This window comes from Cetorhinus maximus, unplaced genomic scaffold, assembly GCF_964194155.1.
Source record: "Cetorhinus maximus unplaced genomic scaffold, sCetMax3.hap1.1 HAP1_SCAFFOLD_801, whole genome shotgun sequence".
Taxonomy (NCBI): Eukaryota; Metazoa; Chordata; class Chondrichthyes; order Lamniformes; family Cetorhinidae; genus Cetorhinus; species Cetorhinus maximus.
Genome location: NW_027596743.1, coordinates 90,673 through 104,654, shown reverse-complemented (window position 1 = coordinate 104,654; position 13,982 = coordinate 90,673). Strand labels below are relative to the sequence as shown.

At 45.0% G+C, this 13,982-nt stretch overlaps 1 pseudogene; it reads right to left on the bottom strand.

Annotated features, from left to right (window-relative positions):
• Positions 1-437: 437 nt before the first annotated feature.
• LOC144674794 (uncharacterized) lies at positions 438-11,252 on the bottom strand (annotated as a pseudogene).
• Positions 11,253-13,982: the final 2,730 nt, after the last annotated feature.

Genomic DNA, 13,982 nt, shown 5'->3' with positions numbered 1-13,982 from the left:
TCACACCGTTATTACATTGAGGTATGATGGGCTGAGGGAACTCAGGTCTGTAGAGACTCACCCCCACTCCCTCACCATACTCAGGATAGTCGTCCTCCCGGACAGGAGGGTACAAACATTACCCATGGTATTAGTCAAACATCCATCACCTGAAGAGGATCTGTCTATAATTCACAGCACCAATTAAAGCAGGGTCTGATTATACCCGATACCCACTCCTGAGAGCTGGCTCACTTTACTAACACAAAGACTACACAAATATTCCAAATGGAAGTTTGTTTAAAATACCAAAAAACGTGTGAAGATTTTATTACAGAACTCGTACCGATAGGATTTCTCCTCTCTGTGAGTACATTGATGGACCAGGAGAGACACTGACTGTGTGAAAGCCTTGTCACAAAGTCACATCTGAAGAGTTTCTCCCCTATGTGAATCCTCTAGTGCCCCATGAGGGTCGAAGACATCACCAATGCTTTAATGTAAATCTCACATCTGAATGGTTTCTCCCCAGTGTGGATCCTCTGGTGCCTGAAGAGATCAGATGACTGTGTGAAAGCCTTCCAACAAACCTCACACATAAAGGGATTCTTCCCTGTATGAATGGTCTGGTCTATCAGGAAGAAAGTGGACTTTGTGAAGGCTTTGTCACGCACCTCACACTCGAACACCTTTTCCTCATGGTGGATGTGTCAGTGTTTCATGATCGATAAGTTTACAAATATCTGGTCTCACACCCCACGCTTTAACGGTTTCTCTCATATGAATATGCCGACAATACACCAACCCTGATAATTGTGCAAAGCCCTTACCACACACCTCACACTTGAATGGTTTCTCTCCTGCGTGAACACGTTGGTGTTGCAGCAGTGTCGATGGCTGTGTGAAGGTTTGGTCACAAACCTCACATTTGAAGGGTTTCTCCCCTGTGTGAATCCTCTGGTGTCTCAGGAGATCAGCGGATCAGGTGAAAGCCTTATCACAATCCTCACACCTGAATGGCTTCTCCCCTGTGTGAACCCGTTGATGAGTGCGAAGGTTTGGTAACTGTGAGAATGTTTTGCTGCACACCTCACTTGAATGGTTTCTCTCCTGTGCGAGAGCGTTGGTGATTCACCAGGGTCAATAATCATGCAAATTTCTTGTTACCGCACATTTGAACAGCTTAACCCCTGTATGAATGTGCTGGTGATTCAGGAGAGTCGAAGAGTTTGTGAAGGCTTTGTCACACGACACACGCTTAGACCATAAGGCATAGGAGCAGAAATTAGGCCATTCGGCCCATCGAGTCTGCTCTGCCATTCAATCATGGCTGATAAGTTTCTCAACCCCATTCTCCCGCCTTCTCCCCGTAACCTTTGATCCCCTTACCAATCAAGAACCTATCTATCTCGGTTTTAAATACACTCAATGACCTGGCCTCCACAGCCTTCTGTGGTAATGAATTCCATAGATTCACCACTCTCTGGCTAAAGAAGTTTCTCCTCATCTCTGTTCTAAAAGGTCTTCCCTTTACTCTGAGGCTGTGCCCTCGGGTCCTAGTCTCTTCTACTAATGGAAACATCTTCCCCACGTCTACTCTAATCAGGCTTCTCAGTATTCTGGAAGTTTCAATCAGATCCCCCCTCATCCTTCTAAACTCCATCGAGTATAGACCCAGAGTCCTCAAACGTCCCTCATATGTTAAGCCTTTCATTCCTGGGATCGTTCTCGTGAACCTCCTCTGGACCCTCTCCAGGGCCAGAACATCCTTCCTGAGATACGGGGCCCAAAATTGCTCACAATATTCTAAATGTGGTCTGACCAGAGCCTTATAAAGCCTCAGCAGCACATCCCTGCTTTTATATTCGAGTCCTCGCGAAATAAATGCCAACATTGCATTTGCCTTCCTAACTACCGACTCAACCTGCAAGTTAACCTTAAGAGAATCTTGGACTAGGACCCCCAAGTCCCTTTAAAATCCAGATTTCTGAATTTTCTCCCCATTTAGAAAATAGTCTATGCCTCTATTCTTCCTACCAAAGTGCATGACCTCACACTTGCCCACGTTGTATTCCATCTGCCACTTCTTTGCCCATTCTCCTAACCTGTCCAAATCCTTGAACAGTTTCTCCCCAGTGTGTATGCGTTGGTGTCTTCGGAAGTCAGGTGAGTGTGAGAATGTTTTCGCACACACCTCACATATGAACAGTTTTTCCTGTGTGAATGCGTCGATGATACATCAGACATGATGATTGTGCAAAGCTCTTGTCACATGCCTCACACTTGAATGGCTTCTCCCCAGTGTGAATGCGTCGGTATTTCACGAGTGTTGATGAATGTGCTAAGGCTTGATCGCAGACCTCACAGTTGAATGCTTTCTCTTCCGTGAAGTTGTCCTTGTGTGAAATATTGGACAACAGATGCACCTCACATGTTAGAAGATCTTATGAGCCTGTAAAGACCTCCTCACACACCTCACACTTGAACAGCCTCTCACCTGTAGGAATGAGTCAGTGGTTCATGAGGCTTGATGAATGATTGAAGCTCTCACCACACTTGGAGCCCACTCACACTTCTGCCCAGCCTCACCCTGACCGATCACCCACAGCCAAACCTTCGGAAAGGTTGATTCTGATGGAAGGTTCCACTCCACTGACCAGTTTCAGATCTGATGATATGTCAAAACTCCCGTGACCTGACCGATTTCCAGATGATGGTTTCACTGCCCAACCTTCTCTGTGTCGAGCCTCCTGACACACCATAGGATTCACACAGGGGAGAAGCTGTTCACCTGCAAGATATGCAAAAAATCATTGTCGACCTCATCGACCCTCCATGCACATCAACACATTCACACGGGAGAAACCGTTCAAGTGTGAGGTGGCGACACATCTTTCCTGTGGTCATCCAAACTCTTGCTCCATCAGAGGATCCACACAGGGGAGTAATCCTGCAGGTGTGAGGTTTGCAATAAAGCTTTCCTGATGTTTTTGACTCTCCTGGGAAACCACAGGATCCACACAGGGAAAAAACGCTTCAGGTATAACATTTATGACAATGTTTATGACAATATTTATGAAACCTTCAATCTCTAAAGGCATCAGAAGATCTGCACTGCAGCTTAAGCAGAGAAAATGCTGAATCAAAAACATCAGAATGCAGAACGCATGTTCGTGAGGAGTTAAAAGAGGCTGGAAGATTTGCCTAGCTTGGAGCTAAAGTAAGGAATGAACAGTGTAAACCTCATAGTGAAAGGTAGTTCTGGGATTAGAAGTTACCCGACTGGGAACGTAAAATGGAGCAACTTCTTTAAAGCTGGAGCAAAGCAACTGTTTGTTCTAAGAGCTGTAACTCCTGCAGAGTGCGATGTGTGATAATTAAATCATTTCTTGAGTTTAAAGTATAAGTTGTCTACAAAAGAAAATAGTGTTTAGTCAATAAGGTTTTGTTTCAAAATTTGACACAGTTAAAGTTTTGAAACATGAAATCTCGACATGTCATCCTTTCAGCTATTAACTGGATCTTCAACTTTCTCTTTAAGAGTGATAGGTCTCCACAGAGGTTGTAACCCGAGAAAGGGCCCAAGTGCCCCTATTGTCATTCTATCTGAAAGTCCCCAGGGCTAGATGTTAGGATCCCTGCTCTTCCTGGTATATATTTGTAGTAACTGTAGCTTTAAGGTATGTAGTTACTGCAGCTTTAAGACTTATTGTACCGTGTAGTATCACGTGGCAGTGTGAACAAATCAGCCCAAAGCAAGGGGAACCTTAGGGATGGAGTTTGACTCTAGTTGTGGTTCTTGATGGAAGCATGTAACTGCTGCTGAAGCCCTGTAAATAAAGTTCACTGTTTCTTATGAGAAACGTGTCTGGAAAATCAAGTCCATAACAACTGGCGCCGAGGATAAATTGGTTCTGGTGCTATCCAGTCCCCGAAGAATTGAAGCCATTCTTCACCAAAAGTAATGAATTGAGTAATCAGGATGGTGTCCAATTATGGGGTGGACGAGTCGTCGTTCCTTCACAAGGAATGGAACCGCTCTTAACTGAGTTGCATAGCATGCACCCTGGAATTTCCAAAATGAAAAAGCTTGCAAGGAGCTATATTTGGTGGCCAGGTATAGACAATGATGTAGAAAAATGGTTAAACACTGTCCCCAATGCCAGCAACAGTAGAAGATACTTGCACTGCACCCATGGGAATGGCCTGGTCAACCCTGGGTGAGACTGCATATAGATTCTGTAGGTCCATTCTTAGGCACCATGTTTCCACTGATATTTGATGCACATTCCAAATGCTTAGATGAGTACGAAATTAGATCGCCAACGTCAGGTGCGACTATAGAAATATTACACCAAAGTATTTCTATACGTGGATTGCCAGAAGTCATTGCCTCAGACAACGGTACTGCATTTACTAGTGTTGAATTTCAAAGGTTTGTGAGCCTAAATGGTATCAAACACATAGAGACTGCACCGTATCATCCATCATCTAACAGATTGGCCGATAGAGCAGTTCAAACTTTTAAAGTTGGGATGAAAAGATTATTGGGAGGATCATTGGAGACTAAACGTTCATGTTTCCTGTTTCACTATAGAACAACCCCCTTCACTACTACAGGTTCAACACCTTCAGAATTACTTTTGAAGTGCCGTCTTCGTACAAGATTAAGCCTGGTACTTCCCAAGTGGGAGGGAAAGGTGGAGAAAAGTTAAGTCAAATCAAAAAGTGACCCATGATTTTCATGGTCGAGAGTGAGAATTTACTGTCGGTGAAATATTATTGTTACAAAACTTTGATGGTGGATCGAGTTGGTTACCTGGTGTAATAGTTTCTGTGACCGGACCATTGTCATACGACGTAGAAGTGGAGGGCTGGATCACCCGAAACACATGGATCATTTGAGAAGAAGGGAGGTTTCCCAACAAAACAATGTTCCACCTGTAACCATTGTAGAACCTATGGTCCCCGTTGTGAGTGATCAATCAAGGATAGACGTACCAGATGTCTCTGTCGGAGTGGATAACACTGAACTGCCTGGGCCTAAGGAGGCACCTGATGTTGCTGCGGTTCCAGAAAATGAAGATTCAGTAATTCAGAAATTCTAAAGTCGTGGAGCTATGACGTTCCACCCGGATCAGGAAACCACCTGAGAGACTGAATTTATAATTTCATAACCCATGCACATATTTGTAATATCATGAATGTGGTTGTTCTTGTAAATACAAATTTTAAATAAATTAAAAATAAATTCCTCTGAATGTAGTAACTATAGCTTTAAGGAATGTAGTGGCTACAGCTTTAAGACTTATTGTACTGTGTCGTATCACATGACAGTGTGAATGAGTCAGCCCAAAGCATGGGGAACCTTAGGGGTGGAGTTTGTGTCTAGTTGTGGTTCTTGTAAATAAAGTTCACTGTTTCTTATGAGAAACATGTCTGGAAAATCAAGTTTATAACAATATTAATGACAGAGACCTTGGTGTACAGGGCACAATTTCAAAATTTGCAGGCAATATGAAACTGGGAAACATTGTGAACTGAGGACGACAGTGTAGAATTTCAAAAGGATGTGGACAGGTTGGTGGAATGGGTGGACAAGTGCCAGATGAAATTTAATGCAGAGGAAGTGTGAAGTGATACATTTTGATAGGAAGAACACAGAAAGACAATCTAAAATTAAAGGTACAATTCTAAAAGGGGTGCAGGAGCAGAGGGACCTGGGTGTATATGTGGATAAATCATTGAATATGGCAGGAGAAGTAGAGAGAGCGGTTAATAACCTGGGGTTTATCAATAGGAGCATAGAGTACAAAAGCAAGGAAGTTATATTAAACCCGTATAAAATACTGGTTCAGACTCAACTGGAGTATTGTGTCCAGTTCTGGGCACCATACTTTAGCAAGGTTGTGAAGGCATTAGAGAGAGTGCAGAAAAAATTTACGAGAATGGTTCCAGGGATGATGAACTTCAGTTAGGTAGATAGATTGGAGAAGTTGGACTGTTCTCCTTGGAGAAGGTTGAGAGGTGATTTGATAGAGATATTCAAAATCATGAAGGGTACAGACAGGGTAGATAGGTAGAAACCCTATCCTGGAAGGGTTGAGAACCAGAGGGCACAGATTTAAGGTAATTGGCAAAAGAAGCAATGGAACAGGGAGGAAAAACTTTTCACACAGCGAGTCGTTAGGATCTGGAATGCACTGCCTATCAGTGTGGTGGTGGCAGGTGCAATTGTGGAATTCAAAAGGGAATTGGATCATTACCTGAAAAGGAAAAATGTGCAATGCTACAGGGAAAAGGCAGGGGAGTGGCACTAGGTGAATTGCTCCTTCAGAGGGCCAGCACAGACACAAGGGACAGAATGGCTTCCTGTACTGTTATGATTCAATGATTCTATGAGAAGCAGGAGGAGGGGGATAATGATGAGGAGGAGAAGGGAGACAATGAGAAGGAAGATGATAATGCCAATGAGCTGGAGGGAGACGGGGAATTAAGGGATATGGGGAGTGAGCAGGAAAGGAGTTGAAGTCCAAGATCAGCCATGATCGTATTAAATGGTGGAGCAGGCTCGATGAGCCAGACGGTCGACTTTTGCTCCTATTTCTTATGTTCTTGTGACAAGACAAATAAGAAGAGAGGACAATAACGAGGAGGAGAGATGGAGTGAAGGAAGGAGAGATGAAGCAATGAGGCTGACACTCCACCGCAGTTCCGAGGGAGTGCTGCACTGTCAGAGGTACCATCTTTCAGATGAGTTAAACAAAGGTCCCGTCTGCCCTCTCAGGTGAATGTAAGAAATCCCATGTCACTGTATCGTAGAAGAGCAGGGGAGATATCCCTGATGTCTTGGTCAATATGGATTTCGCAATCAACATTACAAAAACACTATGTGTGAGGGGTGGAGGATTGTGGAGAGGGAAGGAGGTGGGTATAGGGATGAAGAAGGGAGGAATGGTGGATGAAGAAGGGAGGATGGGGAAATGGGATTTCCTGGGAAGAGTGGGTTATTCCTCAAGTTTTATTCCTGACAGACTGTTAGAACTGTGCCTAAACAATAGAACTTTCATGAGTGAATGAAAGCAGAATGGTTAATCAGCAGTACGGATTGAAGGCAATCCCTTAAGATGTCCATTCCAGCTGACACCAGGGACTTTACCACCATTCACAGCTTCAGGAACCCAGACACAAAGACAACATTGACACCTGTAGCTCTAACTCGTTACCACTTTAAGTCAAATCAAACTTTCAGGCTGCCAGTTTACAGGGGGAAAAGCATTCTGTACACAGCCTTGGGACGTAACCCCCTAGAAACTGAATCCAACACAATAGAAATATTATAAGTTATTGTCAGTTGAGGCTTAGTTAGCACACTCGTCTCTGAGCCAGGAGGTTGAGAGTTCAAATCTCACTCCAGAGACTTGAGCACTGAGGTTGACACTCCACTGAGGGAGTGCTGCACTGTCAAAGGTGCCATCTTTCAGATCAGTTAAGCCAAATCCCCACCTGCCCTCTCAGATTAATGTAAAAGATCCCATGACACTACTTTGTAGAAGAGCAGGGGAGTTATCGCTGATCTACTGGCCAATATGGATGCTGCAATCAACAGCACCAAAACAGATTAGGTGGTCATTATCACATTGCTGTTTGTGGGAGCTTGCTGTGCGCAAATTGGCTGCCATGTTTTCTACATTACAACAGTGACTACATTCAAAAAGCACGTCATTGGTCTAAGCGCCTTCAGACATCCTTAGTTTGTGAAAGTTGAGATTAAAAAAGCAAGTCTTTCTTCCTTTCGGAAATGTTCTGCTTCCTGTGATCTGGAAAGTATAAACCCATTGATGGAGAAAGTAAACCAGTCCACAGTGACATTGACCAATATATTGTGTACAGGACTCTCACTGTAGGCACCTGAGTGATTCAGTGAATAGGAACACACAATGCTGACAAATTGGTTGGTTTGGGCTAAGTTAAAAAAGTGAATTTATGATGAGTTATAAATGTATACAAAATGTTGATAAAACAGCAGACAAACAGCAACACAATATTCAGCTTCAAACAAACTTTGAATCAACCAAAAGAATAAAATGTTTGCAAATGACTCAAGATCATTCCCAGAACATGAAATGAATCTTGGAAGAGTGTAAGGTGAACATATCACACTGTTATTACATCGAGGTATGGTGGCCTGAGGGAACTCAGGTCTGTAGAGACTCACCCCAACTGCCTCACCATACTCAGGATAGTAGTCCTCCCAGACTACTTTGTGTCTTTAGTGACACAGGATGGAACTCGTTTCCATCGTACAAACACATGCAGAATTGAAGAGATAGAGAGTGGTTTGTAAATCTGTTACAGAGTGGACAACGACACTGCAGTCAACTGCAAACTGTAGACCATGTGTGTCTATAGTGGTCAATTTAGTTTTGGCAGGGAGGTGACTGAGGTAAATGAGTTTCCCATCTCGATCGTATTTAATGCTGACACCAGAAGGCAGTTGATCTTTGATTAGGTGAATAGTCACTGTCAGGTAGACTGTAAATAGAATGGGGGCTATCACACAGCCTTGCTTGACACCAGTCTGGATTTTGAAGGCTTCTGTTTCAGATCTCCCACTCAAGACAGCTGCAGTCTATTATTATGAAGCAATTGCAGGATTGTGATGAAGTCTCTTGGACATCCAAAATATTAAAGCACAATCCACAGAGCCTCGTGATTTACTGAGTCAGAAGCTTTGGTTACATCAATGAATGTAATGAAGAGTTCCTGGTGTTGTTCACAACATTTTTCTTGGATTTGTCTTGCAACAAAAACCATGTTGGAGGTTCTCTGGAAGGTCTGAAGCCAAGTCAAAGTTCTAAGTTCTGTATCACTCGATCCATGTGGGGGACTGATGCCTGCTGGACAGATCATCGACTTGTTCGATCGCTGATGACCATTCACCCAGCACCAAGACATCACAAGGCCCAAAAGTCCAAGAGGAAGAAGATCAATGTCTCAGCCCTAAAACAGCCCGACCGAAGAGAGGAATTCCAGATGCAGCTCACGACCAATGTGGAAAATCTTCACACATCCAAATCAATTCCTGAACAGCGGGATCAAATAAAGTCAGCTTTAGTAAACTTCTGCGTCCAGGCCATTGCGTTCGAGCATCTTCGTCACCACGACTGGCTTGGCGAACATGATGTGGAAATATGTGACCCCAACCCACTCCCCCACCGAATGAAAACAATCGGCCTTCATTGCCTGGCAGAACAACCCAAGGTCACAACTCGAGAAGGCAGTATTTCAACATCTCAAGGCTGATTCTCAAAGACAAACCCAGAATATAAAGGACATGTGGGAAGAGAAAGCCTGAGAGTTCCAATATGCGAAGCTTTTTTGATGTTATCGGAGCCATCTCTAGACCAAGGTCAAACAGACAAACTCCATTTTGTTCACAGGAAGGTGTTTCTTCTTAAGGATGGCAATGCCATTGTTAACGCTGGAAAGAACATTGTGAACAACTCCTCAACCGTGAATCCACAGTGGCAGCTGATACCCTCCAGTCTATCCCCCAGTGCCTGTGCTAGAATCCATGGGTGAGTCACCATTGACGGGAGAGCTGCAACAAGCATACAAACAGATGAAAAACAACAAAGCCTGTGGCCCCGATGGTATTCCAGCTGAGGTCTTCAAAGCTGGTGGACTTCTGCTCACATCAAGGCTTCATGCACTCATCCTATGAATGTGACAATTGTAACTATCTTCAAGAAGGGAGATAAATCATGCTGTGGAAACTGTTGAGGTATTTCCCTCTTGTCCATAGAAAGGAGAATCCTGATACACATTCTCCCGAATGGCCAACTTACTGTGGCTGAGCACATCCTCCCAGAGACACAGTGACAAGCAGGAGCTTCTAGACATATTGACGTCTTCTTTTGGTGATGTTTGGCGATCTGATCAAATGTTAAGTTGGCCTTCCTGAAAAATTGGACTGACAGTGATTTGGAACAACAGTTCCCCTGTGTGAATACTGGAGGGTAAAAACACAGACAAGTCTCAATGCAACAGAAGCAGGTGACCCGGTTCCAAGTCTGTGTAGAGACGTTGGTGTATGGTGAGAGAGGAGTAAGTGAAACAATCCTGGCACATGTCACACTGGAAGGTTTGTCTCCTGTGTGGGTTCACTGATGTTCCAGGAGGTCCAACAACTGTGTGAAGGCTTTATTACAGAACTCACGCCGATCGGGTTTCTCCCTGTGTGAATGTATTGATGGACCAGGAGATACGCTGACTGTGTGAAATCCTTGTCACACACCTCACACCTGAATGGTTTCTCACCAGTGTGAATCCACTGGTGCTTCAGTAGATCAGAGGAGTGAGTAGAAGCCTTGTCACAAACATTACACGTGAGGTTTCTCCTGTGTGAATCCTGTGGTGGCCCAGGAGGGTCAAAGATGTCACAAAAGCTTTTTCGCAAACCTCACATTGAAGGGCTACTCCCGTGTGGATCCTCTGGTGGAGCAGGAGTTGTGATCACCTCAAGAATGATTGGTCGCACACATCAAACGTGAATGGTTTCTCACCTGTGTGAGTGCGTTGGTGTGTGCGGAGGTTCGATGACTGCAAGAATGATTTGTCACACACCTCACACGTGAACGGTTTTTCTCCTGTGTGAATGCGTTGGTGTGCACGGAGGTTCGATGACTGTGAGAATGATTTGTCACACACCTTGCACGTGAATGGTTTTTCCCGAGTGAATGCGCCGGTGTACGCACAGCTCGCATGATTCGAAGGCTTTGTCACACACATCACAGGCAAATGGTTTCTTTCCAGTGTGACTGTGTTGGTGTAGACGGAGGTAAGATGACATAGAGAATGATTTCTCGCATACATCACACGTATATGGTTTCTCCCCGGTGTGAATACGTTGGTGTACACTGAGATTCCATGACTGTGAAAACGATTTGTCACACGCCTCGCATGTGAATGGTTGTTCCCTTGTGTGGATGCGCCTGTGAACCACCAGTGCCGAAGATTGTGCGAAGCCCTTGTTACACACATCGCACTTGAATGGCTTCCTCCCTGTGTGAATGTGCTTAGAGGTTCAATGAAATCCAGAACGATTTGTCACACACCTTGCACATGAATGGCTTCTCCCCAGTGAGAATAAGGCGGTGATTCACGAGTGTCAATGACCACTTCTTCCCAGCCTCACCCTGACCGATCGGCCACAGCCGAACCTTCGGAAAGGTTGGTTCTGATGGAAGGTTCCACACCACTAACCGGTTTCAGATCTGATGAAATGTCTAAGCTCCCCTGACCTGTCTGATTTCCAGATGATAGTTTCACTGTCCAACCTTCTCCGTGTTGAGCAATGCTGTGAAGGGACTGGATGTCTTCCCACAGTTGTGCAGTTGTTCCTTGGGTGATGGTCAGGATCTATCTGTGGTGTCTATCCTCTCTGTATTCTCTGGTGTAGCATGGTGCAATCCTGCTGTAAAACAAGAAAAAGGTGCATGATTTTCTCCAGACAGCGTGGCTGCTTACTTTTCTCTGCCGAGCTCCACCATCTTCCCAGGTGCCCTTCGGACAATGGAAAAGACAGTCGGGCGGAGTGTAAAACGGGCTATCAATTCACTATGAACTCATCTCGTGCTGGCAAAGACCAGTTTTACCCTTGGAGTATGTTATTAATATATAAACACTCAGGAGAAATGTTAGTTCAACACAGATTTTGAAATTTCTCCCATGTTTTCCAAAATTATTTGAAGAAAACACACTGGACAGGAAGTGCAAGAAGCTCAGGAAAATATTGCTTCAGTGTAGCTGATTGAAGGGCTCTGGTTTATCCTGGGAAATTAGATACACTGCGCTCGCTCAGACTGCACATCCCAAATTCAGCTATCAGCCACAGCACTGGGCAAAACTATCAAATCCAAGCCCAGGCTTTTGGGAAAGGCCGAGGCCTCCAGGTAAAATCTTCAAAGACATTTCAAGAAATGTGTCTCCAGCTGAATTGCTGTGGAGAATACAGAGATAGGGAGGGGCAAGTCCATGGAGAGATTTGAAAACAAGGATGAGAATTTCAAAATTGAATTGCTACTTGACCAGGAGCCAATGTCAATCAGTGAGCACAGGGGTGATTGGGGAATGGGTCTTGGTGTCAGTTAGAACATGGGCAGCAGAGTTTTGGAGGAGCTGAAGTTTACGGTGCAAGATGTGAGAGCAGCCAGGAGAGCATTGAAATAGTTGAGTCTAGAGCCTATAAAGGTCTGGATGAGGGTTTCAGCAACAGATGAGCTGAGGCAGGACGTCACTGGTCTCTCCTGTGAGTGGAGCTTGTACCTCTTCCTATGCACATTGTCCCTATTCCTGAGCAGCATAGGGAAATAACAGTGAGAGCCAGGAATGGTAACGGAGAACCCTTCATAGAATCATACAAAATCATAGAATAATACGGCACAAAAGGAGACTATTCGGCCCATCGAGTCTGTGCCAGCTCTTTTAAAAGGACAATCTAGTTAAATCCACTTCCCTGCACCTTCCCCTTATCCCTACAGTATCTTTTCAAGTATTTCTCCAATTCCCTAGTGAAGGTTACTATTGAATCTACATCCACCGCCCTATCAGACAGGGCAATCCAAATCCTAACCACATGTTGTGTAAAAAACATTTTCCTCCAGTTACCTTTGATTCTTTTGCCAATCATCTTTTATCTGTAACCTCTAGTTATCGACCCTTTCGTCAATGGAAACAATTTCTCTTTATTTACACTGTCTAAACCCTTCATGATTTTTAACATCTCTAACAAATCTCCTCTTAGCCTTCTCTGCTCTAAGGGAAACAATCCCAGCTTCTCCGGTCTATCCACGTAACTGTAATCCCTCAATCCTGGGACATTCTGGTAAATCTCTTCAGTACCCCCTACAAAATTCTTCATTGAACATACTCCAGGCCACCTCAGCCTCTCTCTAACAGACAGACTGAATAGACAGTCTTAATGAGCAAGACGCAGTCTACAAACCAACCAGCTGTTTTCAGTTACACAAGACAGCTGAACGATCAGGAAACAGTACAAAGAAGTGCATCATACATTTCTCTCGGAGGTGTCAGCTGTGGCTCAGTTCATAGCACCCTCGCCTTTGAATCAGAGGGTTGTGGGTTCATGTCCCACTCCCGGAAACCAAGAACTGTGATTGTACTCGAAAGAGTTGCAATCTGTGACTGTTGATAACTCGAAAGAGTTTCACAGACAAAGATGCAGTCACATGGGAACAGTGTGCGACATTGATTGCAATGAAATGGAATACAATATTAGATTAATAGATTAATATAATTTGATTACTTAATTATCATAAACCAGCTGATCGCCGCCATGTTGTGGTATCGGCTGGTCACTTTGACCCCTCCCCCGGACTTTGTCGTAAAAATCCAGAGAATGCTAGTCGACTTCTTCTGGGACAAAAGATTGCACTGGGTCGCTGCTGAGGTTCTGAGTCTCCCGCTTAGGGAGGGCGGTCAGGCGCTAGTGTGCCTACGCATGCAGGTGGCGACTTTCCGTCTTCAGACCCTGCAGCGATACCTTTATGTCGAGCCTCCTCCGAGATGGCGTGCCCTGGCGACATATTTCTTCCGCCGGGTGCACGGCCTGAATTATGACGTGCAGCTCCTGTTTATAGAGCAGAGGGGCCTCGGTGGCTCCTTCCAGGCGTTGCCCGTCTTTTACCAGGACCTGATCAAAGTCTGGAACGTGGTCGCCTCGCGACGCAGCTCTCCCCCGTCAGGAGTAGCGGCTATCGTCAGAGAGCCGCTGCTCAGGAATCTGCCCCTCCGTCCCTTTCAGTGACTGGTGGAGAGGAGGGCTGTGGCTGCCGGGGTGACCAGGATCGGGGACGTGCTGGGTGGCGGAGGACTGGGCTGGATGCTCCCGCAGGAGTTGGCGCGTGGCGCGTCAGTGAGTGTCCAGGTCGCAGCCGATGCCATCCAAGACCTCAGGACGGTCGTGCTCGGACCCGAAG